Consider the following 18,089-nt stretch of genomic DNA (forward strand, 5'->3'; position numbering starts at 1 on the left):
AAAATCTTAGGAGTCCCACTTAAAGATTGAAGTGAAATTTGTAGTGCTCCATCCACAGCCTCTCTTCAGGTCCTCTGCTGACTCACAGCTGGACCCTCCCTGGAAGCTGCACTTAGCAGTCAGGAAAACTTCTCCGGGATTATGAGCCTTTCCCTGGTGCAGCTGGTGGATGAGGACTATTGGATGCTGCGGTACAAAGACCTGGCCCCTTTGCGTGTCTTCAGGGCAATTTTAAGGCCTTCAAAGTTCCCATTTCCTCTGGAATATTGTCTGAGCCTCAGTTGCAATCAAATTATTGGGGGAGGGAGTTGTGCCTTCTTCACTTGTGTGTAAGAGTACCTTAGGAAATTTCTCCTCAACAAGACCACAGCATGTAATCCTCCTTCTCCAAACATTTTCAGGAAATCCAAGGTAAAACGAAGGCTAATCCTGAAAAAGTAGAGCATATCTACTTGGTTGAAATTTGTATTTCTCAAGAGAGGAAAAAACAATATGTGGGAACTGCTAAACTTTGCTTACTTCTGAACAAATTTTGTAAAAGAAAAACTGATTGCTAAAGTCGACAGGTGAAAACTAGGAAAAATATATCTTCCATTTGACATTTTTAATATTATTTTTTATTTGAAAGGCAGAGAGAGAGAGAGAGAGAGAGAGAGAAAGAGAGAGAGAGAGAGAAAGAATCAGAAACTGACAGAGAACATCTTCCCTCTGTTGGTTCATTCACCAAATGCCCACAACAACCAAGACTGGATCAGGCTGGAGCCAGGAGCTGGGAACTCCATTCGAGTCACTCATGTGGCTGTCAGGGACCCCAACACCTGAGCCATCATCTGCTGCTTCCTGGAGATGCACATTAACAAGAAGCGAAATCAGAAGCAGAGCCAGGACTCAAACCCAGGTGCTCCAACATGTGATGCTGGCATCCTAAGTGGCATCTTAACCACAGACATAAAATTTTAAAATAGTAATTTTTAAAATAGCAGTACAGGTCGGTGCCATGGCTCACTAGGCTAATCTTCCGCCTGCGGCACCGGCACCCCAGGTTCTAGTCCCAGTTGGGGCGCCGGATTCTGTGCCAGTTGCCCCTCTTCCAAGCCAGCTCTCTGCTGTGGCCGGGAGTGCAGCGGAGGATGGCCCAAATCCTTGGGCCCTGCACCCACATGGGAGACCAGGAGAAGCACCTGGCTCCTGGCTTCAGATCAGCGCAGTGCACCGGCCGCAACACACCAGCTGTAGCAGCCACCTGGGTTGTGAACCAACAGAAAAAGGAAGACCTTTCTCTCTGTCTCTCTCTCTCTCATTGTCTAACTCTGCCTGTCAAAAACAAATTTTAAAAATTAAAAAAAATAAAATAGCAATACAGAAAAAAGAGAAATGTATTATATCTTCTAAAAGTCCAGACTAGTGACAAATGATTCCAGTTAAGAATAAAATAGGTTCAGTGAAAACAAAACACCAAATAACCCCTAAGGAACTCATAAGGAACTCTAATGTACATAATTTCATGAAATATATGTGGCATTAGGACAAAAACAACATCACAGAATAAGGAGACATAGAACTAAACCAGAAAGAGTTAAGTATAAGATTGGCTGAGAAACACACCCACCCACCCACCCAGCCCCCCACAAAACGATAAAGGAAACTGAAGGTTTCTGTTGTCCAACCTGTACTTGGAAATAACCTGCAGATAGTTTCAGTGTTTCCTTCACTTCTCCTCATTTATGTGGTCCCTGAAACCTAGTATGTGCTTAATGAAATATAAGGAGAGGAAGGAAGAAAGGAGGGAGGGAGAATAGGAGAAAAAAGACAAGGAAGGAAGGAAGAAGGAGAGGAGGGAGGAGAAAGGAGTATGGTGCTGACTTAAAGGGACAACAAAGAATAAGCAAACTTGTTCAGTTGTGTTTTGGTTCCTTTTGTTATTTAGAATAATACTTAATATTAAAAGCAGTATAAAATAGAAATTGATATCAAGTAATGGAAAAATTATGGATGCTTTGGTCTTTCAGAAATGGATTCAAATCATAGCTATATGAAAGCATAGTTGTGTAAGAATATAAACTTTTATGAATGATTTGATGATTATTAAGGATATAAAAATAACACACAAAAATCAATAGCCTTTTTATACACAGACAATGCCATGGTTGAGAAAAAAACTTCTATCATCAATCACATTCAAAATAGATACAAAAACATTTAAATACATTGGAATAAATTTACCAAGGAGGTGAAATATCTCTACAATGGAAATTATAAAACATTAAAGAAAGAAATAGAAGACAAAAAATGTAAAAAATCTTCCATGCTTGTGAATTCAAAGAATAATATCATAAAAATGTCCATACTAACAAAAGAAATTTACAAATTCAATGCAATTTCAATCAAAATACACAATATTCTTCTCAGATCTAGAAAAAAGAATGCTAAAATTAATAGGTAAACACAGAAACTCCGAATAGCTAAAGCAATTTTAAACAACAAAAACAAAGACAAAGCATTACAATACCAGATTTTAAGAAATACTACAGGGCAGTTATAATCAAAACAGACTAGTACTGGCACAAAAGTAGACATACTGACTAACGGAACAGAATAGAAATCCCAGAAATCAATCCATGCATCTTTGACAAAGGAGCTAAAATCAATCCCTGGAAAAAGGGCAGTGTCTTCAAAAAATGGTGCTGAGAAAACTAGATCTCCACACGCAGAAGTATGAAAAAGACCCTTATTTTACACCTTATACAAAAATCAACTCAAAATGGATCAAGGATCTAAATCTATGACCTGATACCATCAAATTGTTAGAGGAGAATATTGGGGAAACTCTGTAAGATATTTGCATAGGCAAAGATTTCCTGGAAAAGACCCCAGAACCATAGGATAACAAAGCAAAAATCAATGAATAGGATTACGTCAAGCTAAGATGTTTCTGCACTGTAAAGGAAACACTTAACAGAGTGAAGAGGCAACCGACAGAATGGGAGAAAACATTTGCAAACTATGAAACTGATGAGGGATTAACATCCAGAATCTATAAAGAGCTCAAGTAACTCACCAACAACAAAACAAAAAATCCAGCTAAGAAATGGGTAAAAGACTTCAACATGCATTTTTCAAAAGAGGAACAACAAACACATGACAAATGCCTAGGATCACTAGCCATCAAGGAAATGCCAATAAAAAGCACACTGAGGTTTCACCTCAGCTGTTAGAATGGGTACCATACAGAAATCAACAATAGTAAATGCTGGTAAAGAATTGGGGGAAAAGATACCCTAATCCAATGTTGGTGGGAATGTAAACTAGTAGCCATTGTAGAAAACAGAATCGAGATACTACAGAAATCTGAAAATAGATCTACCATAGGACCCAGCCATCCCATTCCTGGGAATTTACCCAAAATAAATGAAATCAGCATATGAAAGAGTTATCTGTACCCCATTTTTATTGCAGCTCAATTCACAATAGCTATAATATGGAATCAAACTGGATGCCCATCATAATGAAATACTACTCAGCCATAAAAAAGAATGAAATCATGTCTTTTGCCAAAAAAAAAAAAAAAAAATGGATGCCACTGAAAACAATTATACTTGGTGAAATAAGCTAGTCCCCAAATAACAAATAGCTTATGTTTTCCTGGTCTGTGGTTACTAATAGAGTACCAAAAATTTAAAATATAGGAGTAAAACTGATATTTTGAGATTTAATGATTGTATACAGCCCTTGTCTCTACTGTTGAGTAGCAGTGTTTTTCTTCTATTTGTTGAATTCTTTACTTAGTGTAGGGTTAATCTTATGAGTATAAAGTAAGCTGAAAGTAGATCATTGTAAAAAGAAACAGAGGGACTAAGAGAGGAAGGAGGAAGTGTGGAAGTGTGGGCAAGAGGGAGGGTATGGTGGGAAGTATCACTATGTTCCTAAATGTTTATAAATGAAATACATAGAATTTGTTCACCTTAAATTGTTTAATTAATTAATTTTAAAATTTATAAAATATTAAAATTATTTTCATTTTACTAGAATATCTTTAACTCTGTATTTAGCTAACTGGTTGTCATCTATCTTCTATTTGTACATTCACAAATCTAGTTCAACACTCCCTCCCACTCATCCCTGCTTTAGAATCATTCAAAATGCTATCTCTCCAGCAGGAGAGAACTTTGTTTGTTGATATCTTCTGTTTAATAAGATATCTTTTTACTTTCATTTAAATTTTCATTTGTATTTTATTAAATTAATAATTTTGCCTTCTATCTCAAACCCATATTCTGCATCTTTCCAATTTTGCATCCTCAACTATCTAGAAAAGGCTCATATACATGCTAATGTCTCAATAAATATTTATTTATTGTATGAATAAGACAAAATATACTATACATGCCAGCTACAATCAGAGACTTAAAGACTGCCCTTAAATTCACCAATAAATGCAGCAGAGACTGGGATATGTACAATGAAACAGCTCATGCTTACTAAAAAAATTGTTTAAAAGAAAATCTTAAAATACCAATGTCTCAAATTTCCATAAAGACCACAAATGAGAAATATATTCTCCCTTTGAGAAACACACCTATGTTACCTGAAGGGAAAATGCAAACCAAAGTCACTGAGTAGCCTATCATCAGGGAAGAATAATTGATGAATTTTTTTCTGCTTATGCTAGGGCTATGAAATTTATTTTTTTAAACTTTTATTTAATGAATATAAATTTCCAAAGTACAGCTTATGGATTACAATGGCTTCCCCCCATAACGTCCCTCCCACCCGCAACCCTCCCCTTTCCCACTCCCTCTCCCCTTCCATTCACATCAAGATTCATTTTCGTTTCTCTTTATATACAGAAGATCAGTTTCGCATACATTAAGTAAAGATTTCAACAGTTTGCTCCCACACAGAAACATAAAGTGAAAAATACTGTTTGAGTACTAGTTATAGCATTAAATCTCAATGTACAGCACACTAAGGACAAAGATCCTACATGAGGAGTAAGTGCACAGTGACTCCTGTTGTTGACTTAACAAATTGACACTCTTGTTTATGGCATCAGTAATCAACCTAGGTTCTTGTCATGAGCTGCCAAGGCTATGGAAGCCCCCTGAGTTCACCAACTCTGATAATTTTTAGACAAGGCCATGGTCAAAGTGGAAGTTCTCTCCTCCCTTCAGAGAAAGGTACCTCCTTCTTTGATGATCCGTTCTTTCCACTGGGATCTCACAGATCTTTCAAGTTGTAGGTTTTAGGTTTTCATTTAGGTGTGGTGTTTTGTTTTTTTTTTCCCCAGAGTGTCTTGGCTTTCCACGCCTGAAATACTCTCATGGGCTTTTCAGCCGGATCCGCATGCCTTAAGGGCTGATTGTGAGGCCAGAGTGCTGTTTAGGACATCTGCCATTCTATGAGTCTGCTGTGTATCCCGCTTCCCATGTTGGATCATTCTCTTCCTTTTTGATTCTATCAGCTAGTATTTGCAGACACTAGTCTTGTTTATGTGATCCCTTTGGTTCTTAGTCCTATCATTACGATCAATTGTGAACAGAAATTGATCACTGGGACTAGTGAGATGGCATTGGTACATACCACCTTGATGGGATTGAATTGGAATCCCCTGGTATGTTTCTAACTCTACCGTTTGAGGTAAGTCAGCTTGAGCATGTCCCGAATTGCACATCTCTTCCCTCACTTATTCCCACTCTTATATTTAACAGTGATCACTTTTCAGTTAAGTTTCAGCACTTAAGAAGAATTGTGTATTGATTACAGTATTCAACCAAAAGTATTAAGTAGAACAAACAAAAAAAATACTAAGAGGGATAACATATCAAGTTGCTCATCAACAGTCAGTCAGGGAAGAATAATTGATGAATTTTTTTCTGCTCATGCTAGGGCTATGAAATTTATTTTTTTTTGTTTCATTAAGGCTATAATCTTAAATTAGCATTTGAAAGTAAAATCTTTCCTAACAAAGTAGAAGAGTCAGAAATTCAGACTGGCCCACCTATGGAATTTTTATTTAATATTCAACTTTGGAATTAAAAGAAAATACATATTAATTCAATAATTGTTCATTGCTTAGAAGTTAGTAGACACTTGGTTCTCTAGCAAAGATACAGGCTTAAAGGTCAAGAACACAGCATTTAGTTCATTAAAAAAATGATGTTCTCAATGATATCTTGATGACCTATAAGAGTTAATGCATTTCCTAAGTAAGCACTTTAGACCATTGTTAGTGGTAGAAACAACTCTAATAATGTATAGCTAGCAGAGCATAAATGTTTTAAAGATGTGTGTCTTACTTGAAGCACTAAAGGTTAATTAAGTAAGAATCTATTGAACTAGGAGAAGGAATCTTTCCTTTAACACAGTATTAAGCGCTAAATTGTTAACATAAGATTCCTAAACAATGCCAACAAATAATTGAGACCTCCAAAACAACTTCCTGCTGAAATTTCCAGCCCAGAAGAGCAGTTTCTCTGGCAGTTATGATTCTTCACAATGGAATTTATGAGCTAGGGTCAGCATTTCAAATTATGCTAACCAGCAACTAGGGCAGATTTCAGAGTAATCTAGGGGAAAAGATCTGTTATAATAATTACTCTGAATTTTTAGCATGTACTGCCTCCAAACAAAGGACATAAAGTATGATGTAAAGAAGACTGATGTTAGCAAAACAATACAGTACGGTGAAGCCCAAGTGCAAGAAACCTGACCCAAAGAATCCTCATACCATTCTAAGCTTCATGAAACCAAAGATCTAGTCCATAGGTTGCTGAGCCCATCTTTCAGTCCCTCATTTAGAGAACTGTTCTGTGCTCTATGAAAGTAATATATTTTCTCTCATTCATGTCTTGCTTTGCTTGCAATCTGGGACTTCCATTTTTTCACTCCCTTTATTTGTTTAAGTACTGAGTTTTAGGTAGGTTGCTGGGTGTTTTTTCTTTTCTATTTTATTTTTTAAATTTACTGTTTTTTAGTAGTCTGGCCAAAACGTTATCTCTACTTTCATGAATCCTGTTTTTATTTCATTATTTCTAGAGTTTGTATTCTCTACCTCAATAGCTTACTCTTCCGACATCTTCTAAAGGCAGTTCTTATCAATATAGTCTCACTGAAGTCTAGTGATAATGTTTTATTAAATGCTACAGTGAGGCTGCAATCCCCCACAGCAGGTAGTCCAGATTCATTACCAGTCTGAATATTTTCTGTACCAAGATAATAATGATAAACACAAAGCCTCAGCTGGAGGCTTACCACTTATTATTTAATCCCCAAGCCCCCTGTGGCTATATTTTGGTGTCTTCAAATGCCCACCCAAGGGTTGTACAAAAGCCTAAAGCTAAAATACATAAATAGTTTTTAAAAGGTCTTATTATACAACATGAGCTTTTTGCTTTAGAGATTGTTATCCTACTAACAAGAAGCCCAAAGTAACTTAAGTATCTGAAAAAGTGTGCATATCACAAAGTGCCCCTTCTAAGTATTTTGAAAACTCTTCATAATATACTTTTATTATTTTGGCCAAGAATCCACTGAAATATTTTAAATTGCCATTTCATAAAATGTTTAGATAACGGCGATGCAAGAATTTTAAAAAGACCTGTCTCCAGACATCATGAATTCTGTAAGTCAAGCTGCCTGAGAATTATTCAAGTCATAACAAGGACTACACACCAGGCACAAAAGGCCAAAGGGCTTGAACAGCACCCTAAGCAAAACATTGGAGAAAACAAAATGTATATGAGAGTGAGACATTTATATGCTTAGCAGTGAAAGTACTTGGTATCTTGAAGCTTCAAAACAATATAAAATCCCCATCTCATTAATGTCATGTGGACTTGTCAGGTTTTTGATGTTGTTGTTAGAAAAATGCAATAGGCAGATAGGTTTTTAAGATCAAAACAAAGAAGTGATAGAGTCTAACACAGATGTCCAGGGCAAGCTGCATGGCCCCAATTCTCACTGATGCCAAAGAGGACTTAAAGCCATCAGTCGGTAGGGGAAAAGCATAACTAACTGAGAATTAAAAAATGAATGATTTTTCAATTTAAATTCCATTTTCAGATGACCAGAAGAAGGAGAATTCAAAAATCACCTTTTTGCAAGACAAAGCTTTAATTTCTGTATAAAATATTTAAACATTTTAGATGTGGCTTGCTTGATAATGCTAGCTGAGCCACAGGGAATAACAGTGAGCCATAAGCAACGGCCAGGCACTTGATGAAAATTGGAGGTGACCTGGGCAAGGATCTAGTTGTACTCATTAATTCTGGTAGAAAAATTTTTCCCAAGTACCATGATGTGGCTGCCACAACATTAAATAAAGAAGAATAAAATGTAATCTGCAAGGAATTGATGGCAAAATGAAGGAAACAGAAATCCTGACTCTCAATTATAACCAGTATTTATATTTTGTGTATTACACAAAACATGAAAATTCATCTAACACACAAAATTTAAAACTTTCCTCCATTCAAACTGATTGGATAGATGTTATTGTCATGGAAATAGATTTATGATCTATTCTGAAGTATATATAACATATCCCTGAATTGATTATACTACACACATGTATATATAAATATATAATTTAAAGCACACCTACTGTGGTAGAATGAATTTATGTTGTATTTTTAAATTAATTTCTTATGTTATCCTCCTCTTTTATTTTTCCAAAGAGGAAGGCATTTTAAAATGCATTTCTAACAATATAATACTTAAAAGATTTTTATATGCTGGTTGGTTAAATATAACAAAATAAATAATATCTGCTTAACTATCATAAGGCTCATGAGTAAATTCAAATAATTATGACAAACATGGTTTATAACTTCAAGTGAACAGGAGTCCTGTACAACAAACAGTCTTAGAATTCTGATGTTGTAGAGCAAATGTGTGATTTGGAAGATGGAAGTCAACAATTCTTGAGGGAAACAAGCTATTAAAACAGAAATGTGGGTTTTATACTGAAGTCCTTTGTCCTTTGTAGTAAACAACAAGAAATTCAGCTTTATGATAACAAGAGACAGGAAACATGATGATTTAAGTTAATATTTATGGTAATGGAATGCAAATAGTCTTTAACCTTCTTCCTTATCTTTCTAAACAAAGGGTAACAGCAAAGTTCCAGCTTTGCACTCTCAGAGTCTCACAATATAAACAGATTATTATAGCCAAAGTTTTCCACCAAGCACCATTTGAAAACTATGGCATGTGGTTTCAACTGTAATTTTAATCAAGACAGAATCAACATATTTGGGGCTTTATAATGCCATTATACATACTGTTGAATGATGTGTTTCTTTAGCATTATAGCATAACATCTATTAGAACCAGAGATTAATATAATATTATTTTAATGACTTCATTATAGTTGATTCTAGAGTTGATTCGTGGTTTAACAATTTTCTTTTTCTTAGTTACTATTAATATTTCTAGGTTTTCATTAAATAAATTACACTTCTGTGACCATCAAAAGGAAATATTTTCTACCCAAGTGAAATATTTTCTACATGAAAACATACATTCGTGCATGATTATCTTAATGACTAAGATGAGTAACTTTTTGGGAAAGAAAGACATTCCCACTTTAAAGATTATCCGTAGGTGTTATCCAAACAACTTCTTGAAAGTTTATACATTTATACATTACAAATCTACCTCATAGTGTCTATTTTTAAAAAATCTTTCAAACATTGGGTATTGCCATTTTTCAAAATGATTTCTCAAATTTTGGGTAAAAAGTGGCTGTCTCTGTCTGAGTTGCAAATGAATTAAATTTAAAAGTTGTTACAGATAGCAGAAGAGATGGTGGTTATTGGTGCAAGTTTCATGGGCTCTTTTCCTCAGCATAGTACAGAAATAAGAAGCTCGGGAACTTATTTTGGTTTGCAAAGCGACAGTGAAACATCTAGTCCAAGAAGAGACCGAGTGTCCCCGACAGGACACTGGCTTTCAGGATGTGCCCAGGGTTTTTAAGGAATCACTATCTTTTCATTTGGTCATTCTATGGGGGTGCCATTGGACAGGGATTTCACATACTGCATGTTAATTGGTTTGGGGCCCATGGAGATAGCAGGTCTCGTGAAGATAGCCCCTGTTAGGGGGCTCAGCCCCCCTCCTTTGCTAGCTTTGGGTAGAAATTGCAACTAACTTGAAGATGTGGTAAAAACCACAGGCTCACGTGTACAAAACAGGAAGCTGTAGTGGGGAAAGATGCCAGCAGGTCTCCAAACAAGCTTTCTAGCCACAGCTTGCAGCCTGATTGTACAAAACTTGTCCCCTGCTTGTGCAAAACATTCTACCTTTGTCTAAAGGGCCCACAGACCCCCAGTCCTGCCGGACAGCCTCAAAAGTTGATGAAGTTCCTTTTTTTTAAGAGTTACTGTATTTATTTTTGAAAGGCAGAGTTACAGAGAGAGAAAGAGAGACAGAGAAAGAGATCTTATATCTATTGGTTCACTCCCAGATGGCCACAATGGCTAGTACTGGATCAGGATGAAATCAGGAGCCAGGAACTTCTTATGGGTCTCCTATGTGGGTTGCAGGGGCTCAAGTATTTGAGCCATCTTCTGCTGCTTTCCCAGGTGTGTTAGTAGGGAGCTGGACCAGAAGTGGAGCAGTTGGGATTTGAATTGGTGACCATATAGGATGCCAGCATCACAAGCAGTGGCTTTACCTGCTACACCACAACACCAGCCTCTCAGTAAAATTTTTAAAGGAGGTGAATTTTTTTAAAGCATTCTCTTGTTTTCACAGACAAAAGCATCTAGAAATGCTGATATGTTAGTGTGGGAAGAAGAAATTATTTCTCATCTTTTCGGGAATATAAAGCTAAGAAAGACTGCACAACAGAGAATGAGTAAATCTCAGCCTCATGGCAAGGCCCAAATGAAGATTGTAGAAAACTGAATTGATCATTAGCATACAGTAAATTCAGGCAAAGAAAACTGGACATGGATGTTTCTAAATCTCAGCCTGAAAACTCAAGCTGGCCATTTAAGGGTACTGAGCCAAGTCCTAAAAAAGTTGTATGAATCCTAGCACGTGAAGCTAATTGAACTCAATTAAATAAGAAGATGAATACATTTTTGTATTGAACTGTCAAAATGGACACCTATCTGGCTTCAGTAAGACTGTAACACTTTCAAACTGAAAACACTGTTAAGATACATACTAGCCTGAGAACAGTTAAGGGACTGCAGTTCTGCAATCTTTATCAATCTTACAAGAAACAGTTGAGGAGGAAAAGAGAAAGAACCTCCTTGAGAGAAGAGTCAAGGGCCACTGAGAATAATAGGGACTGCTCCCAAGGAGAAGGAGGGCTCTACAAGCAGCACTCTGTCTACAAGTAGGGATACTGCAGCAACTTGACTGCAGGCTACTCTGCCCCCTCCTAGTTTGCATTTCTCAGTGGGAATGATGCGCTTCAGGGCTGACCTCATCACTGCTTCTTCAGTGTGTGTATGTGGGGGGCAGGATACATAATTTCCCTTTTATTTTATGTGCTCCTCCTAGTTCAAGAGGAAAGTTATTCAAATCTAATATAGGCACGATGTGACACCTCTCAGAGATCTGAAGCTGAAGTTCAGTGTTTTAATTGGGTGATAATTGGGTTTTCTTCTTTGGTTGGAGGTGGCAGATCATATTACTGATGACTTGTATTTCATACCCTATATGTGGTACTCTTCCCAGAGGCAGATTACAAACTTCTGTCCTCTGAAACTCAGGGAGAGCCACGTGATTTGCTTTGACTAATGAATGTTGTGTGGCTCTTCCAGACTCTAAAAGTGAGATCATGGTTCAGAGACTTTTTTTTTCCCTTCTGCCACAGTATCACAATGGGTACCCAATTATGTTTGATTTCTCAAGGAGAACATATGGAGAAGGGCTATAGTGACCCCACAATGGATATAAAACATAAATGAGAAACGTAAGAGGATACTTTAAAAAGTTTGTGAAAAATAGAATTAAAAGTATGAGTTTTTTGGAGTACCCACTGATTCACTCCTAAAATTCCCACAACAGCTAGGAGACCAGAACTCCATCCAGGTCTACCACATGAGTGACAGTAACCCAGATGTTTGAGCCATCACCTGCTGCTTCCCAGGATACACATTAAGAGGAAACTGGATCCAAAGCAGGGGAGTAATGGGGTGCAGATATTGCTGTTCCAAACTCCCACTCCTACTGGCTACTCTTGTCCATTTACTCTTATAAAGCCAATAAATTTTCTGTCATCTCCCATAAAATGAGTTAATTGGAATAATTGATATGGTTATATATTGAGACTTCTTGTCAAGGAGGAAGCATGTCATTTCACTAACTCAAATTGACTTTTATTCCTCCCTCAATATAATTTTTCTATTCTGAAACATATGGAAAGTTTTAAAACATTATTGCAATAGGAATCATTTTGTCCATTTTTTATTTCAAAAGAATTTATATTTTTACATCCAGCTTATTGAGAATTTCTATGTGTTTCTTTACCTTTTTACTAAAATTTTACAATTTTATAATTATAAAATAATAATATTTTATCAGTTATAAAATTGTATATGATATTCCTTCTCTAATTTCATGACTAGCACTTCTAAATAATGCTGAGTGATATACAATGGGAACCTTCATTGTATTTGCTATTTTAGTGGTAACACTACCCCTAGTATTCCCTGAGTTTTTACCAGAAATAGGTATTGAAATTTTCATGGCCAGCGCCATGGCTCACTATGCTAATCCTCCACCTGCGGTGCCGGTACCTCGGGTTCTAGTTCTGGTTGGGGTGCCAGATTCTGTCCCGGCTGCTCCTCTTCCAGTCCAGCTTTCTGATGTGGCCCAGGAAAGCAGTGGAGGATGGCCCAAGTGCTTGGGCCCTGCACCTGCATGGGAGACCAGGGACAAAGCACCTGGCTCCTGGTTTCAGATCAGCACAGCTGATTATTTAAATAATTAAATAATAAGTGGTAAGCCTCCAGCTGAGGAAGACCTTTCTCTCTGTATCTCTCTCTCACTGTCTAACTCTGCCTGTCAAAAAAAATAAATTTTCATAATTTGAAATATAATATGATCATATTATCACTAAAACATTGATTATTTTAATTTAATTAGGTAGGATATTTCCTAGTATATTTGAATTTCAGAAATAAATCTAATTGTTTATAATATATACATTGTTTGCACCATCTTGCTTTCAATTTCCTACATTTTATTTAAGACTTTTATTTTATTAAAATGTACACTCTGGGAAGTCAAGGACTCACCATGGTATCTCTAGCAGAATAGACTGTTCTTTGTAGAAATTCAACAATTATAACTAATGAATGGAAAACTATATGCCTTTAAGCGAGAGTGTTGCTTTTTTGTGTGTTTGTTCTCATTGTTAAATTACGTCATTCTACTAAAAGCAGTTAAAGAACATCCCTAAATACAACAGTCTAAATTGATATAGCTGAATCCAACTCTAAACGCTGGCACAATTATGAAGAAAATGATAACAAAGAAAATCCCATTCCTTTATCAGGAAAAGAAAGAAGAAATATATTCTGGCTGCAGGAAGGCAGTGTGGTAAATCTGAGAACAAGTTAACTCTTCATTCACAGAGTGTTTAAATCTTAGATAGAAGCCTTTGCAGCTGTGGGGAGAGGGATGAGTCCTAATGCACAGCAAAATTTGGAGATGAGGCCTCATGGCAATGGGAAGACAGACGTGGATCAAAAACTGATGCCTCTAGGTGAGGCAGGAGCTTACAAAGTGTACCTCTTCAGTCTAGGATGAGGCAAAGAAGCTGTCCTACATCTACTGTTTTAAGTGTGAGTTGCAAATCTATTCTTGTGTGATTCAGTTACTACTAAAGAAATTAATATCATAAGATAATCCAGGGCCACCATAAACGCATAAAGCAGGCAGAAGTTCAGCCTTGCTCAGAGGAGCATTCATACCAAAGGTCCACTAACTCCTATATGAAAAGCAACTCAGCCACATCAAAAATAAATATTTAAAGATCATGAGCTCATAAGAGGAAAGCACAAATTACATAAGAAATAAAATATAATGTGGAATCAGCAGATGCTACAAAGAGGGTAATTAGCACATGGCAAATTTCAGATTACAGAAAACTCTGAAAGAGACTAGAAAATAATTATGATTAAAATTAGGAAAATAAGAGAATTATAACTATGATGAAAAGCAGAGCACTTTTAAGAAAATAAAAGGAGGATATTTAAAGCAGTCATGTAGAATTTCTAGGAATAGAAAAAGTAGTTGTTGACCAGTACACTGGTTAAATATCATAATAAATACACCAGAAGAGAAAAATAGTATAAGTATGTATATTAATGTATATTAACATTTATGTTGCTTTGCAAATATTTGCTATTCTTGTTTACATGAATTATTTGATTTAGTCTTTATAAAAAGTTTATACACAGACATTGACATTGTTTCCATATAAATCACTGCAGAAACGAAGATACTGGGAAGCTAAAATTTTTTTTGGCCCAAAGTCACACAGCTGGTGGGAAGGAAAGAAGGTTTCCTGCCCCAGCTTAGTTCATGGGTCCAACAATCACACTCTTCATAGGAACAGGGCCCTGCCTCCCAGGTCTAAGAAGAGGACTTGTGAGGCTGACGCTATGGCTTAGTAAGTTAAGCCTCCATATGTGGCACCGGCATCCCATATGGGTGCAGGTTCTACACCCAGCTGCTCCACCTCAATCCGTCATTCATGCTAATGCACCTGGGAAAGCAGTGGAAGATATCCCAAGTGCTTGGGCCCCTGCATTCACATGAGAGACCTGGAAGAAGCTCCTAGCTTCAGATCAGCACAGCTTTGGCTGTTTCAGCCATTTGGGGAGGAACCAGTGGATGGAAGGCCTCTGTCTCTGTCTCCGTCTCTCTCTCTCTCTCTCTGCAACTCTACCTCTAAAATAAATAAATAAATCTTTAAAAAAAAGAACTTGTTATTATCACCCACTTAACTTTTTATTATATTTTTTTAACTTTTATTTAATAAATATAAATTTCCAAAGTACAGCTTTTTGATTACAGTGGCTTCCCCCCCATAACTTCCCTCCCACCCACAACCCTCCCATATCCAGCTCCCTCACCCATTCCATTCACATCGATTCATTTTCAATTATCTTTATATATAGAAGATCAATTTAGTATATATTAAGTAAAGATTTCAACACTTTGCACCCACACAAAAACACAAAGTGTAAAGTACTTTTTGAGTACTAGTTATAGCATTAATGCACATTGTACAACACATTAAGGGCAGAGATCCTACATGAGGAGTAAGTGCACAGTGACTCCTGTTGTTAACAAACTGACACTCTTGTTTATGGCATCAGTACTCACCCTAGGCTCTAGTCATGAGCTGCCAAGGCTATGGAAGCTTTTTGAGTTCACCGACTTCGATTTTAGTTAGACAAGGTCCTAGTCAAAGTGGAAGTTCTCTCCTCCCTTCAGAGAAAGGCATCTCCTTCTTTGATGGCCTGTATTTTCCACTGGGATCTCACTCACAAAGATCTTTCATTTCAGTTTTGTTTTTTGTTTTTGTTTTTTGTTTTTTTCCAGAATGTCTTGGTTTTCCATGCCTAAAATACTCTCATGGGCTCTTCAGCCAGATCCAAATGCCTTAAGGGCTGATTCTAAGGCCAGAGTGCTATTTAGGACACTGTGTTTTATTTTAGATATTATCCTTTCTTAGACATTATATTCTAGTTTTATACTACATGAGCACCCAAGAACATAGTATATTCAATTCTTGCTTTTGGTGTATTTATTTATTTATTTTTAAAGATTTAATTTATTTATTTGATAGGCTAAGTTACAGGGAGGCAGAGAGAGAGAGAGAGTGTGTGTGTTCTTCCAACCATTGGTTCACTCCCCAGATGGCTGCAATGGCTGGAGCTGCACCAATCTGAAGCCAGAAGCCAGGAGCTTCCTTGGGCTTTCCCACATGGGTACAGAGGCCCAAGCACTTGAACTACTTTTTTTTTTTTTTTTTTTTTGACAGGTAGAGTGGATAGTGAGAGAGAGAGACAGAGAGAAAGGTCTTCCTTTGCCGTTGGTTCACCCTCCAATGGCCACCACGGCCAGCGCGCTGCGGCAGACACACTGCGCTGATCCGATGGCAGGAGCCAGGTACTTATCCTGGTCTCCCATGGGGTGTAGGGTCCAAGTACTTGGGCCATCCTCCACTGCACTCCCTGGCCACAGCAGAGAGCTGGCCTGGAAGAGGGGCAACCGGGACAGAATCCGGCGCCCCGACCGGGACTAGAACCTGGTGTGCTGGTGCCGCAAGGCGGAGGATTAGCCTAGTGAGCCACGGCGCCAGCCCGAACTACTTTCTACTGCATTCCCAGGCCATAGCAGAGAGCTGGATTGGAAGTGGAGCATCTGGGACTTGACCGGCATCCCTATGGGATGCCAGCACTGCAGGCGGCAGCTTTACCAACTCCCCACAGTGCTGGCCTCTCGAGTATTTATTTTTAAAACTCTATCTCTCACAATATACAAAAATCAACTCAATACGGATTAAAGACCTTAATGTATACCCTAAATTTTGCAACTACTAGAATAAAACATGTCTAGGACATTGGAAAGGGCAAGTACTTTCTTTTTTTTTTTAAGATTTATTTTATTTATTTGAAAGACAGAGTTACAGAGAGCAGTAGAGACAGAGAGAGGTCTTCCATCCTCTGGTTCACTCCCTAGATGGCCACAACAGCTGGAGTTCCGCCAATCTGAAGCCGATCCGAACCCAAGCACTTGGGCCATCTTCCACTGTTATCCTAGGTCATAGCAGAGAGCTGGGTCAGAAGAGAAGTAGCTGGGACTAGAACCGGCACCCATGTGGGATGCCGGCGCTTCAGGCCAGGGCTTTCACCCGCTGCGCCACAGTGCTAGATCCAAAGGTGCTTTCTTAATCTAGCCCCAAAAGTACAGGAAACAAAAACAAAAATAGACAAATAGGATTTTAACAAACTAAAGAGCTCCTGCACAGCAAAGAAAATAATCAACAAAGCAAAGAGACAACCTACAGGATGAGAAAACACATTTGCAAGTTATGCATCTGACAAGTAATTAGTAACCATAATACATAAGGAGTTGGAGGAAGGGTTGGAGCGTGGGAGGGAGGGTGGGTAGGGGGGAAATGCCACTAAGTTCCTAAATCTGTATATATGAAATATATGAAACTTGTATAACTTAAACAAAATTTTAAATAAATTCAATAGTAAAAAAAATCAAATAATCCAGTTTAAATCCATGCAGTAGATTTGAACAGCCATTTCTCAAAGGAAGGTCAACAGATATGTGGAACAACCTTTGAAGGTTAAAAAATATCATATATATGATTTGTAATTATAGTTTCATTCTAATAGTGCTCCAATTGATTTCTTCAGGTCATTTTTCAGGACACATGGTGGGATAAATAATTTTGTATACATCTAAAACCAGTTGTAAATGTGTATGTATATGCTAGTGTGATGGTTGAGTTGTAAATAGAATTATGGGGAATCAGTCTTTTATCCTAAGAAAGCCATTTGTACCACCTGTAGCTGAGAGTACTGTGTTTTTATCAAAACCCATTTTGATCCTCCTGAGCAAACCTTTACAAGCTTTCTGGGCAGTAACCTGTGGCCGTGTAACTAAGATCTGGATAATGGAACGTAAATAGAAGTGATGAATGTCACATCCACGCCTGCCCCCAGACAACCTTAGAAGTTTCCCCTCTATTGACTTTGAAAGGAGAGGGCTCTGGAGACCTGGAGGAAGGTGGAGCCCTAAACAGCAGTCTGAATCTCTGAATGACACCAGGAAGACTACTTGCTCAGAAACACCTATTAGATTTTATGTAGGCAAGGAGCACTTTACTGAGATGTGGGGTGTGTAATAGCATCTTGCCCTGGCCACAATAACCAATCTAAGAGAATTTGCTGGATTCTAGTATTTCACAGGTTTTATGCAAATGGTATTTCCTTTTATAATTTACAGGTTTAAAAATCTGGATGCTTATTAAAATTCCTTTTTATCCATGAAGTGTAAGATATGTGTAGACATGGAATTTCTTTTCATTCATTCTACCT

Source organism: Oryctolagus cuniculus, chromosome 5, assembly GCF_964237555.1.
Source record: "Oryctolagus cuniculus chromosome 5, mOryCun1.1, whole genome shotgun sequence".
Taxonomy (NCBI): domain Eukaryota; kingdom Metazoa; phylum Chordata; class Mammalia; order Lagomorpha; family Leporidae; genus Oryctolagus; species Oryctolagus cuniculus.